Here is a 12,318-nt window from a genome sequence, read left to right as displayed (position 1 = left end):
CTTTCAGGTCTTGTCAGTTCAGATTTAATTCAAAGAATTTTACTAAACCCCAATATATTGTTATTATCTATTACTAAGGAAATACCAGGTGGAATGTTTCTCTTTTGACCTTATTTTTTATTCCAGACTGTTGGGATAAAATACCTTCAGGCTATTGGAGCATTCATAAAGATGAACTGTGTGAGAATTTAGAGAATTCCCTTTATAATTACACATTGCTTTTTCTAGCAACTCATTCACATTGCAGCAGAAGCCAGTAAGTTTAGTTTGATGTTAATGTGCAGGTACTAAATCAGATCTGAGGCCTAATTAGTTGAGTTCCCCATCTCTTAAGTGCCCAGATGCAGAAGCATTTGATAGTTTTACAAAAGCAGACTGGTAGGAAAAAATTTTTCATGCTACATTAGGTCTTTTTATCTCCAATAGCAAAAGTAGCTGAACTCATGAAGTTAAAATTTAAAGAGATGTTGTTTGATGGCGGTCCTCTTACCTGCATGAAAGCCACCACTGTAAACCTTCTTAAATTCTTAGCTTCACCTCTGAAAATGAGTGCGTACAAAGCTTTCTTGAATGAAATTTAATAACAGCTGTGTCCATTCAGAAATGAGGAAAAATGCACAAAGTAATCTAAGCACTTCAAAATTCGCAGAATGGGGAAAAGTGAAGTAATTTACACAAATTGCTGTCATGTAATATAGAAAACACAAGTAATTCTTCATGTCAAATTTTCCTTAGAGGTAGTTTGCAAAAAAAAAGAACTTCTCTTTATTTCTTTACTAGTATAAAGAACATCTTCTATTTAACTTCATTGTACAATTATACATTTGAGTGTACAGTTTCTTATCTATTGACTGTCTAGTTCTGACAAACCCCATAAACTTATTATGGTATCAGTCCTTAGGATTAAGAAAGAATGAGTCCCAGAAACCGTTTTTCAATTCTTTATGCAGTACAATGCATAATGAATTATTGCCTTTTAAAGGTACGTGAAGTACTGTAATACTCCTGATGATGATGATGTTAAGCAGATGATGTGCTGGAGTTAATTGGTGGAATACAGATGTTACAGACACTTCTGAGGGCAGACCTAATGCTAACATGAAATCAAAACTTGCTTTAGGACAGATAATTATCCTAGTGGTTATGTGTGCCTCAACAAAGCTTGAGGCAGCTTGAATGTTGCCAGCTGAGCCCAGAGAAACAGTCCTTAGTCTTGTCATATTGTGTGTTAGGAGCAGGTTTGCAGATACGAATCTGCTCTTGTATATCTTCCTCAAGGGGAATGCTGCAATAGGCAGCTTGTTCAGCAGTTTATGTCCAGCCCGTGCTACCTGGTAGATTTCAAAAGGGTGACGGTTATTTCCAATAGTCAAGTAGATTAGACCTCTAGCTTCAACAGAAATAATAGTTTTCATGCATGAATTGCATGTGTCTGGATTTTCAGTGTCTAAAAGTTGGTTCAGTACAGGTTTTGGCAGCTGGTGGGGACACCTAAATTGTCCATGGGACCCCTCAGCATCCTCACAGCAGAAAACTCTATGCAGTGATCCATCCACTGGGGTTATAAACACCCAGTCCTTGCCCATGTCCCAGTTGCAAGCTACTGCATCACTTCATGAGGCAGAAATAATTAGAAATAAATTAAAATCTGGTTTGGTTTTTTTTTTAGGCAACTATGTAAGCTGATGGGAGCAGAGTGGACTAGAGGGCACCTGGAGCAAGTGACCTTGTTATGCTCAATCCAGCACCATGGGCCCATGCTCATCTCTCTTAAAAGCAGCACCTGGTGGTCCTGGCTGAAGGGTGAAGGTACCTGCTTTTCTTGGCACCACATCAGTGGGATGGATGATTTGAGGGGGGTAACTGGCTTATTATCTGAGTAGGTGTCTTAAAAGAAACCAATCTCCTTGTTTTAATTAATTGTTTTCTTAAGGCAGTGAGATAAAGTGAAAAATTAAAATAATTTTTGAAACAACATAAATACTGTTGGTTGCAGAAATCATAGAAACTTGTGTTTCATTGACTGCTTTACCCTCACATTTGCTGTGGCAGGTGCATCATATATTTAATTAAAGCATAGGGTCATTAGGCCAGAGGCTACAGTCTGCAACTGCTGCTTCTCCTGGTTATTAGATTACATGCAGCTATGAAACCAGTAGTTTTAGCATAGCCTCATCAGAATGTGACAAGAAGGCAGTCAAGGTTCAGAGTTTTATGAATTGCTCTGCTTACACCCATGGAAACCAGTGCACTTAAACATACATTAAACGTTTTAAGTGGAGTACAGAAAGAGAAAAAAAGGATAAAAATACTGGAAGTATAAAGCACTGAAGTCTTTGGTTTATTAACATGATTTTGCATTCCTGATTTAGGTACTGGGAGATTGCTATTGCAACCAGCCTGCAAGACCTGGTTTGAGACAACAAAGACTGAGAAGCAAGGAGGAGTGGGCATCAAAGACAACACCATTTTGGGGACAGGACATTTCCACCAGGTGCAGAGGAACAGCACCAGCATCCTCAGAACAGCTTTATATGTCTCCCCCCTCACCAAGCTTGCCTGGAAAGGTCTCTAAGGTCTTCAGCCTTCTTCAGCAGTATGAAACTACATGCATGGTTGTGAGGTTTTTTTGCAGCTTGGAAGAATTTTTGCAATTTTCTTTCTAAGATGTCCTGCAGCAGAGGCCAAGCTGTTAGGAAACCACTTTCAAACATTAAACCTAGTGCTTCCTATCAGGATTTAGGCTCTTTGCATCCTGCCCTGACTCTCATGGACCAAGAAACAAAATTTTTCCTTTGCCCCTTTGCAGCTGCCTTTTTTGTTGTGCTTCCCTCATGTTGAATTATACAGTCCTATTTCATGCAATCTTTCCTTGCTGAGCACATTTTCTAGATCCCTGACTACTCTCACTTCTCTCTCCTGGGCATCCTACAGCTTTTCCCCATCTTGCAGAAGTGCCTTGCCCAAAACCAGATGCAGCTGTTCATCTGAGGTTTACCAAATGCTGACAGAAGTGGATTGAGTTCTGCATGAGCCCTGTAGGTTAATGCTTCTGTTTGTATAATCTGGTAGAGTGTTAGCTTTTTAAGCAACAGCAGAAGATTAACTTCTCCTAGCTACAGATTCACTGTGACCCTCAGATGATTTTCCACAGAAGTACTACCCAACAATTTGGCTAAGCAGTGGGTGATATTGCCCTTCTCTTGAATAACAAGGAAAAAAAGAAAAAAATACCAGTTTTTCATGAAAATTTCAAAGTGTTCCTGGTTTTCACCACTGGCACTGACTGTACTTTTACTTCAGTCCCTGCACTTCAGTTGGATTCTTCCTAGTTCAATATCTTAGTAGCTGGAAATACTGATTTCCACAAAGATAGAGACTTAATTAACAATTGTGTTTTTGTAAATGGCTGAGCACTTTTCTGGTATGGCTCTCCAGTTTTGCTCCCAGACAAATGTATTTCATCCAGTCTTGGTGTGCCTAATTTATTTATAAAAAGATCACATCAGCCAGTATCAAAAACATAATGAAAGACAAGATTTATCAATTCTAGTGTTTATTCACAAGCCTTTAACATCATTATAACCTTCCATAAAAGAAATGGGATTGGTTGGACGCAATTTTGTTCTCATGAAATCCTTGCTGACTCCTAAAAAAATGGTTTGTATAGTATCATTAGTTTTGTTTCAAACTTTCAAACTTTTGGTATTTTGTCTTAAAATCTTCGTAATCAATGAATTTAATTGTCTAAGGCCAACTTCTCTTATCTTACACAGATGAAAGTACAGACCTATGCACAAGACCCCCTGGTGTAGAGAAAGATATGGAAATTTCTGTTGCAAGAATTGCTAGAGGAGGATGAGACTATCCAAATTATTTTAAGGACTATATTCCTCGACATGGGATAAAATAATAGCCAAATTCCATACCATATGTTGAGCAATGAGTTTGAACCTTATGGCCTTAGCAAGCAACTCACCCGAGGTGAATTACAAAGGCTTAGAAAAACTTGGTTACATTAGTCAGTGTAATTTGAGTTGTGAATATCAACAGAAACTATTGTTATTAAAAGGTATGACAGGATTTTTGGAAAGCCATGAGTAGCTTAAACTCAATAACTTGCATCAACAGTAGACTCAACTAAACAACAAAACCCCACATGGATACAGCAAACATGTAAATGTTCCTCACAAATAAATCAGGGCTGAACATACAGGGAGAAGCAACAACTATTGACGAGCCCTAATAATGTTGCTGCTAGAGTACAGGAATATAAGTGAGGGAAAGCCTGTGTGCTGAGGCAGGTACTGATAGCTATAGCAGGTATTTCATATTTGTAGAGTACTGAAGTGTCAGCAATCAGTCTTTTGAGGCAGTGTTGGAACAGTGTTTAGAAAGGAATAATGACAACCACTGCATGTATCTTTCATACTTCAAGCATCAGATAACCATGCATTTAATATTTCAAAGTGACTAGGTTATCCCTGCAGCATTGCCGGGAAGGAAGAAGGTTGGGTTTTATGGAGGAGTTGTGATGAAAATGGGCAAGGAAGAGAGGGTAGGTTACAGACTTGGAGTGCCGAAAGAACACCTCAATAGAGAACCCATAGTTGATTTTTTTTGTGTTTCTTTTCCTGTTGATGTTAGTGGTGGTGGATTTGTTGTTATGGTTGGTTGTTTTGGGGTTTTTTTAGGTCTGACACAGAGTGACTTGCAGTAGTAGGCATAAGAAATCAGTGAACATGACTAGTTTCCCAAATTTTTTTAGTGTCACCCTCTGGTCTTTGGGCTATCTTTAATGCACACTTCTAACTTGATCTCAGGGACTTCTGCACTCTCTCACAATACAAAACCAAATAATCACTATTATTTCCTCTTACACCTGTTAAAAGAAGCCAGGGATAACTTACTTTTTCAAAAGCAGTGGGTGTATTAGGAGCTGTGGCTTAGAAGGACTTAGAGATAGCACCTCTTTTAAGGACTGCAGCTATACCTGGGGGGAGCCTCCTGCTGTTCCAGGGCTTCCTGGAGCAACAACAGCAGCTGCTGTGCATCCTCCTGGCTCTCCTGCATCCAGCAGCACAAGATGCACATACCGTGCTGGCCCTGGGAAACAGGCTTTTCTGGTGCAGCCATTAACCTTTCTCCCTTGGGGACTTCCGCTCTTGTTTTACAAATGCTTGCTTTTATTAGAGTCAATAAGTTTTGTGAGAGAGAGCACTATGTATTTTGATGTCAAGCTGGGACACATACCTAATTCACTGTTAGATTTTCTCTCTACTTTTTCTTATGACTGCTAGGCAATCAGCAGTAAATGAAGAAAATAGCACAGTACAGGACATCCATGACGGATCAGACTGGCTACATGAGGGGCGTATTCCTTCAAATGCTGTGGTCCAAGACATTGATATATGTATTTCTGTTTCCTGGTGGGGAAAAAAAGTATTTTTAGCAACTAGTAGAAGATAAGCAAGTTATGAGCATTGGATACAGTAGTTTCCCTGACCTACTCCTTTATTTTTATTCACTTTCTTTTCAGTAGAACCCACATATCATTCTGGAGACAGGAATGAAACAGAAAACCAGTCAGTGGCACAGGCTTGGCATGAAAGTGGGTACTTTGAGGAAATACTAGTTGAGACCTGCCAGCTCAAAGGTGAGTGGTGCAGTCCCAATTAGCTATGAACACACACCTCCAAAATACTGTAAGAAGCAGACTGCTGCCCAGAGCCAGTTCAGAAGCCACCACTCTCTCAGGCTCAAAGAAAAGGCACCTACTCTGGCCTTGAGTTACTTTGACACACTGACATACAGAGAGCACAGCATGCTAGTCTGTGCCCTCTAAGATGCCAAACTAGCCAAAAAGATCTGTTCCATGGTAAAGGAGTTGCTTCATGGTGCTCAGGAAGTGGGAAAATGTGACATTCACTTATCTGCCCACTCCCAGGAGGTCAGCAAACATTCCTGCCTTACTCCTTTGCCTTCTGCCTGTACTGTAAAAGCAATCTCCTGGTTCAGAAACAGGCAACACAAGGCCGCTCATTCACTTCCCTCTTCCCCGCTGAATTTGCATAATCTGCAAGAGAGCCAGGCCAAATCTGGTTATTTATAATCCAGCAAAACTTGGGCCTGTTGTCTCTATTGCTCCAGAGGGGGTTTCCTGAAATGCAGGACACTGTGATGTTCAGCCTAATTCTGACAGTTTGCTTTAAAAATACTGGTGCTAAAAATCATCTATATAAAATATAGTAATATTGTTATAAATTACTCAAAACCCAGTGGGAATGAGTAAATAAAATTTAATCAGAACCCATTAAAATTACAAAGCATAGGGGAGGAACAGTGCTGAGAGCACGGCGGGACTCCTGCCCACCAGAGGCTCAGCTCACAAAATAGCCATCTCCACCTTTTATGCTCTGAGAGTGCATCAGCCTTATTAATATTCATAAGCAGTCCTTACATGTCCTTCTGGCCCCTCCCACAGTCCATCGCTTTGCCCATATATGTACACTTGGTTCCTCCCACAGCCTGTCAATCAGTCCCTCCGTGCCTTTAATTGATGGAGCCCTTCTCATATCCCGATTGGTGGGGCTATGTTATCCTGCCAGGCCTTCCAGCAGCAAATGTCCCCCACTCTGCTGCCTCTTACAAGGGGCAAATATATTCCATCCCTCACATGTTTTTACAGCCCTGTCAGCCAGAGCTGCCAGACAGTGACTGCAAAAGGGGAGAGGAGTATTGAAGGAAAAACGGAAAAGGGGTTCAAAACTATACTGGAACAACAAAAGTATCTATCAAAACAACTGTAAACCCCATCAGAACTTGTCCCCACCATACTCAACAACTCCTCATTTGCATGAGCCAATCACCACACCTTATTCATAACAAATATGGTCTAGTTTAAATATTTATCTTGTTCTCAGATATACCCACCATCCTGAGTATAGTTTTGTTCATTATAGAGTAAAAAACTTTAATGTAGGTTAACAGTATTGAAATGAGATGTTCTGAAATTATCATCTCTGCCTATTTCTTATAGTTTATTATTGCTGTGAAGCCTCTGGAGAACTATTTCTCTTGGTTTTGCATGATATTCCTAATATAACACATACATAATATTTTCTAGGGTTCAAGACTTTAACCAGAAAAAATCATGTTTTTCTCCAAAGGGAAAAAAATAAAGGACATGGCTAATTATTCTCTCGGTCTTCAAAAATCCATTTCCTTAACAGCAATCTATCTTCTTGTTGGGGGTTGAGGGTTTTTTTTTTTTCTTTCCTTTTTTTCTTTGCTTGTTACCAGAGCAATTTTTTTCCCATTGTGTTGCTAAGAGGCACTGATGGCTGTGTGCTTCAGACACACTCTCTCACTTATCTGAGCCTTTGGAGGAGAGCAGTGTAGCTGCTTGCTTGGGGAAGAGACCTCACTGCTGCTGCAGAAGTCCAGCTCAGTTCTGTTTCTTCTGGTGTGGGGTGAGCCTCTGCTCCTGGGAGCAACCACTGAACTGGGACCTTGTCATCCCCTGCCTCGTTAAAAGAGGGACCTGTCGCCAAGCTGGGAGCAGGGTTGCTGTTGCCCCGCCCCATTGCTGTGTCTTCAGCACTGCTCTGAGTCTTTTCACCACTCTATAGCCCACACTCCCTGCCTGCCGAGACCTCCCACGGCTTCAGCCTCAGTTCCGGAGTTTCTGATCGATCTCCTCCATCTCTTCCTATCTGGGACAAAGCTGCCACTACCATGTGATCCCCGAGCCCGTGCCACAGCGCCCCCTGCAGCTGCGTGGGGATCATCGCACATGCCCTGCCCACTGGGAGCCACCAGCGCCCCTGCCGGCTGTGACTGGAACTGCACCCAAGGGGAAAGTGCCTGCAGTCGGAGAAGCTGTTACTGGGTTCCTGGTTCTGTTTACTATTAATGCTGCAGTTGATGTTTGCTTACCTTGTTATACATTCCTATCCCCATACCTCTGCCTGAGAGCCCTTCAGTTTTCTAAATTATAATAATTTCGAGGCAGGGGGGTTGAATTCTCCATTCCAAGGGAGGCCCTGCCCCTCCCCATCAGACATCTGTCTTTCAAACTGAGATACTACTCAAAAGACAGTTTATGTTTATGGGGGTGGTTTGCCAATGGGCTGTGTGGGAACAGGTTCAGTACTTCATGTTTGATTCCAAGAAGCACAGGGAAGCCCAGCTTCCTGAAGTGGGTCCACCTGTACCAGTCTGAAATAAACACAAAGTCATATGGTTTTCAGAAGTAGGAACAAACTTTGCCTTACCTTCCACTGGACAACATTTCTGCACTATCCACAAGCATGATGTTTGTTCCATTACAATCTGTAATTTGAATTGCTATTCACATTTCTGATATGAGTGTTTACATGTAAAATAGGTGGGAGTGTAAAATAAAAGGGTATTGGATTTGCAGCACAGGAATTAATGCAAGAAAAGAGAGTTTCTGTGCACCTTGTGCCTTCCTTATGGCCCAGCAGGACAAGACCTGTTCTTGATACCAGTCCCAGGTTGTCTTTATCTTTCAAGCCCATTAGAGGATCTGGAGAAATCTGAGTTTTCAGGTAACCTGTGTTCTGACTTCTTTCTGTGGCCTATAATCTGTAAATCAGTACAAAATTACTCACTATCTAAAAATACCTTATCGCTAATTAAGTGTTGTTTAGGCAGGTCCTAAAGCTTCCCAGCAGAAGGTGAGTTTTGGCTTATGTCATTCCTCCACATCAGAGCAGTTCGGTCCATCAGGAGGGAACATCACAGCACAATCCCCTTGGTAGTAAAGGAAACCCATCCACAATTAGAGTGGTGGACTTAATATGCATGGAGAGCTTCAGTTTCTGAACAGTAGCAGCCAAAGACCCCTGAAAGGAGAGAAAACCTGAGGTTTGCCTTTCAGCATCCCAGGGTGGGTAGAGAGGCAGGGGTGGTGAGCATGGGCAAAGCCCGCCTGAGGAAGATTTGCCTACCCCAAGCAGAATTATACCCTTTTGCTCAAACTCTGCCTGTCTGTAAGACAATGTCAGTGATACTGTCTGGGATATAAGAGCTGAGCTCTGCAGTTTCCCTTACCCAGCTGGAATGTCTGCCTCACAAGTGCATCAAAAGTTTTGGGTCATCCCCATGAATCTGGTTTTGATTTTGTTTATTCAGCCAGGTAATTCCAGTGGAATAACCCAGCATTTACTACTGCATGAGATCAGTTGGATGGTTTACTGTTTCAAAATCCCTAGGTTTGGCATGTGATTGTCACACAGTGTCCTTGGATTCTCCTACTGAATTTATTGGAAATTAGGGTAGATACCTATCTATAGAAAAGGCTTTGATCAAGATACCTCTTTTATATCATAGGGTGTTGTTCCTTAACCTTCCAGGTCTTTGACCATCCTGCTTTCTGGGACTGGGGTAATACATCCCACTCCTCTCATTTCTCTTCAGCAAGCTTCTCCCTATCCTCTGGACATGTGTGCTGTATTATCATGGATTATCAAATACACCTGGGGGCTGTAGATAAGTTTCTTGACTCAGAGCAGCTAGACTTGCACTTTTGTGGCTGAAGCTTGCTTCTTTGTGAGCCTTTGAGCCAAAGAAAACAGAAGAGACCTCCAGAGAGCACTGCGGCTCTGGCAAGATGGGAAGTGGGGTGCCCAGCTTTGCTCCCCCTTGCCAGTGTCCATCTCCTCTCTTCTGGCTTCAGAGGTTCAGATCCTTCAGTAACAGGACAAGCAGCAGATGAAACTTAGGGAACAATGCCCAGTTTCTTCCCTCCGTTGTCATGTGTGATCTGCCAATGCTGTGAGCTTTAACAGTTAGAGCAAACTGCAAGTCTGCTAACTTGAGGTTCCCCACTGAAAAGAGCTAGCTCTAATTGCTCGTACTGATGTATTTCAGAGTGAAAAGCATGAAATGCATCTCTTCTCCCTTTGTTGATCAAAGTACACTTTTAAATAGTAGCAGGTTTGCACTTTATGTAACAATTTCCTGCCATGGCTGGCTTTCCAGAAATGTTTCCTGCTGCTACAGTTAAGTTACTGATAACTTACTGCTGTTTATTTACAAACACAGTGTTCAGACATCCTTTTGGGTACCCTCCCTCCCCTTTCTTTTCTCTCTCTCTGTTTTTTGTGGGGTTGTGGGCTTTTGGGGGGGTTTCTTGGTTGTTTTGGGGTTTTTTGTTTGGTTTCTCGTTTGGTTTTTTGGGGTTTTTTTTGGTTTTGTTTTTTTTTTTTTTTTGGTTTGGTTTGGTTTTTGGGTGTTTGTTTGTTTGTTTTTAGGGGGGGTTTTTTGCCACATGCAATCCTGTCCTCATGCAACCTTCCTGTGAACAGTGCTGCCAGCTTGGGTGGGCTACCAAGGAAACGCTGAGAATTTGTTGGAGTTGAAAAGAAAGCAAATGGACTGTGAATTTGTTAGAGGCTGCAGGTGGTTTTGATCAGCATAGCAGAGTCTGTGCCGGAAATATTATGCCTCCTGAGCCTCCCAGGGGACTTCAGCAGACAGGGCTATACAGCCACACTGCTGACTCATGGGCAGAAACTCACCTCTGAGTGAGTGGCAGTAGTGGGGAAAAAGTGACCAAGCCAAAATGACTCACAGGGGAGCGAAGGCTCCAGAGCAGGGCTGCCCCGCAGCCAGCTGACATACTTAACTCCAGCAGCTGCCACTACAGCCAGTGAGGAGAATGATTGCATAACTGGTGGGAAAGCACATCTAGAAGTAGCCTTAAAACCTGTGGCAGCCTATTGGAAACAGAGTAGCCATTAGAACTTGCTGTCCAGTAATTTTGTTGCAAAAACTGGATGATCTGTGGTAAATTGTGAGGATTCAAGAGGCAGGGACAACTGATTGATGATCAGAAGCCAATTTATTTGATTTAACATGGTGTTTGTGTAGGATTTCTTAACACTACAATCATCCAATGACCTTAAACATTGCCTTATTTGGTAACATACTGTTCTTCTTGCTTAACCAATAACATCACAGTTCACCATGTTTATGGATATCACTACCTTTCCTTTACCTGAGTTACTGTCTGCTTAAGTCTGCACTGGTCATCTGCTAACACATCCTGCTCCTTTTATCCTGTGTGTTTTATCTTATATCCTGTTTCCACAACCTGCATCTACACTCTTGTTTGCCTTTCCCATGGTCACTCCATCACTTGCAAAATGTCTTCATTATCAACAAGATTGATCCTGCTCTCTGACTTCTTTTTCTCCCACTCCATTGTAAGTCTTCAATGGACGGGTACAGAGAGTTTTATTAGGAATATGCAGTAAAATTAGCAGCTGAGAAAAGCAGCTTTGGAGAAGATGCAGTGTTGAATGGAGAAATTACATGACAAAGATTTTTCTGCACTCTTGTATTTTTTAGTGGGAGTGTGTTGAAATCAACTAGAGACTTCAGACTGCAAAAACCACCTGAGAATACAGGAAAAAATGCATGAGAAACCTGCTCAACCTCTTCATGTTGAGGGTGTGTCCTGGAATATAGAAGTTCCAGGTGGTGTGACTTTTTTGGAACCTTTGGGATCTGTTTCAAGTTATACAAAATAAATTTCCCAATAAAACTATTATCAGTCTGGACAGATTCATGGACTTAACTTTGGACATGTGCAATATGAATTTGAAACAGTGCTGTGCAAACAGGATACTCTTTCTTTGTATAAAACATCAGCTTGTTGGGTCACATGTCTTCCTCTGGAATCAGTAGCTGGAAAATATTAGATGAGTCACAAGAATCTAGGAGCTCTGAAAAGCAGCACACACCAAGTGACATTCAGGGTGAAAGCTTTAAACCCACAACTTAAAACGCCAAATCAGAGCCCTCAGAGCAGAAATAGAGATAAGCTGCTCTGAAATGTTACAAATTGACTGGTGGGATCAAGCTAAGGCATTCAGGCAACGTCAGGAATGGCAAGATAGAAATGAATACACAAAGAGAATGAGCATCCTTTTCTGACTTTTTTTTTCCCCAGGCAGTGCTGATTTTGCAGTTACTCTGCTTCCTGAAATAATTTACACCAGCCTACACAGCACTTTGTGCTCTGGCCATACCCTGACAGACAGATGGTAGCTCTGGATGCACTTAAAAATAGTTCATATGGATAGGTTAGGCTGGCAGGATTGTCAGTGTGCTAGTAGGGTACCTGAAGATTCTAGGTTATGTTTAAATAGCAGTTGAACTATAAATGCAGGATGTATTCCCCCCCCCCCCCCCCCCCCCCCCCGCGCGAACATAAGCAGGCAGCATTTGAGTATCCAAATACTGGGCTCTTTCTTCAGGGTAATGCAAACTACGGCATGTCTGCTC

This window comes from Chamaea fasciata, unplaced genomic scaffold (assembly GCF_029207755.1).
Source record: "Chamaea fasciata isolate MVZ Bird 193981 ecotype frontalis unplaced genomic scaffold, bChaFas1.0.hap1 SCAF_4, whole genome shotgun sequence".
Taxonomy (NCBI): Eukaryota; Metazoa; Chordata; class Aves; order Passeriformes; family Sylviidae; genus Chamaea; species Chamaea fasciata.
Note: the sequence above shows the minus strand (reverse complement) of the source record.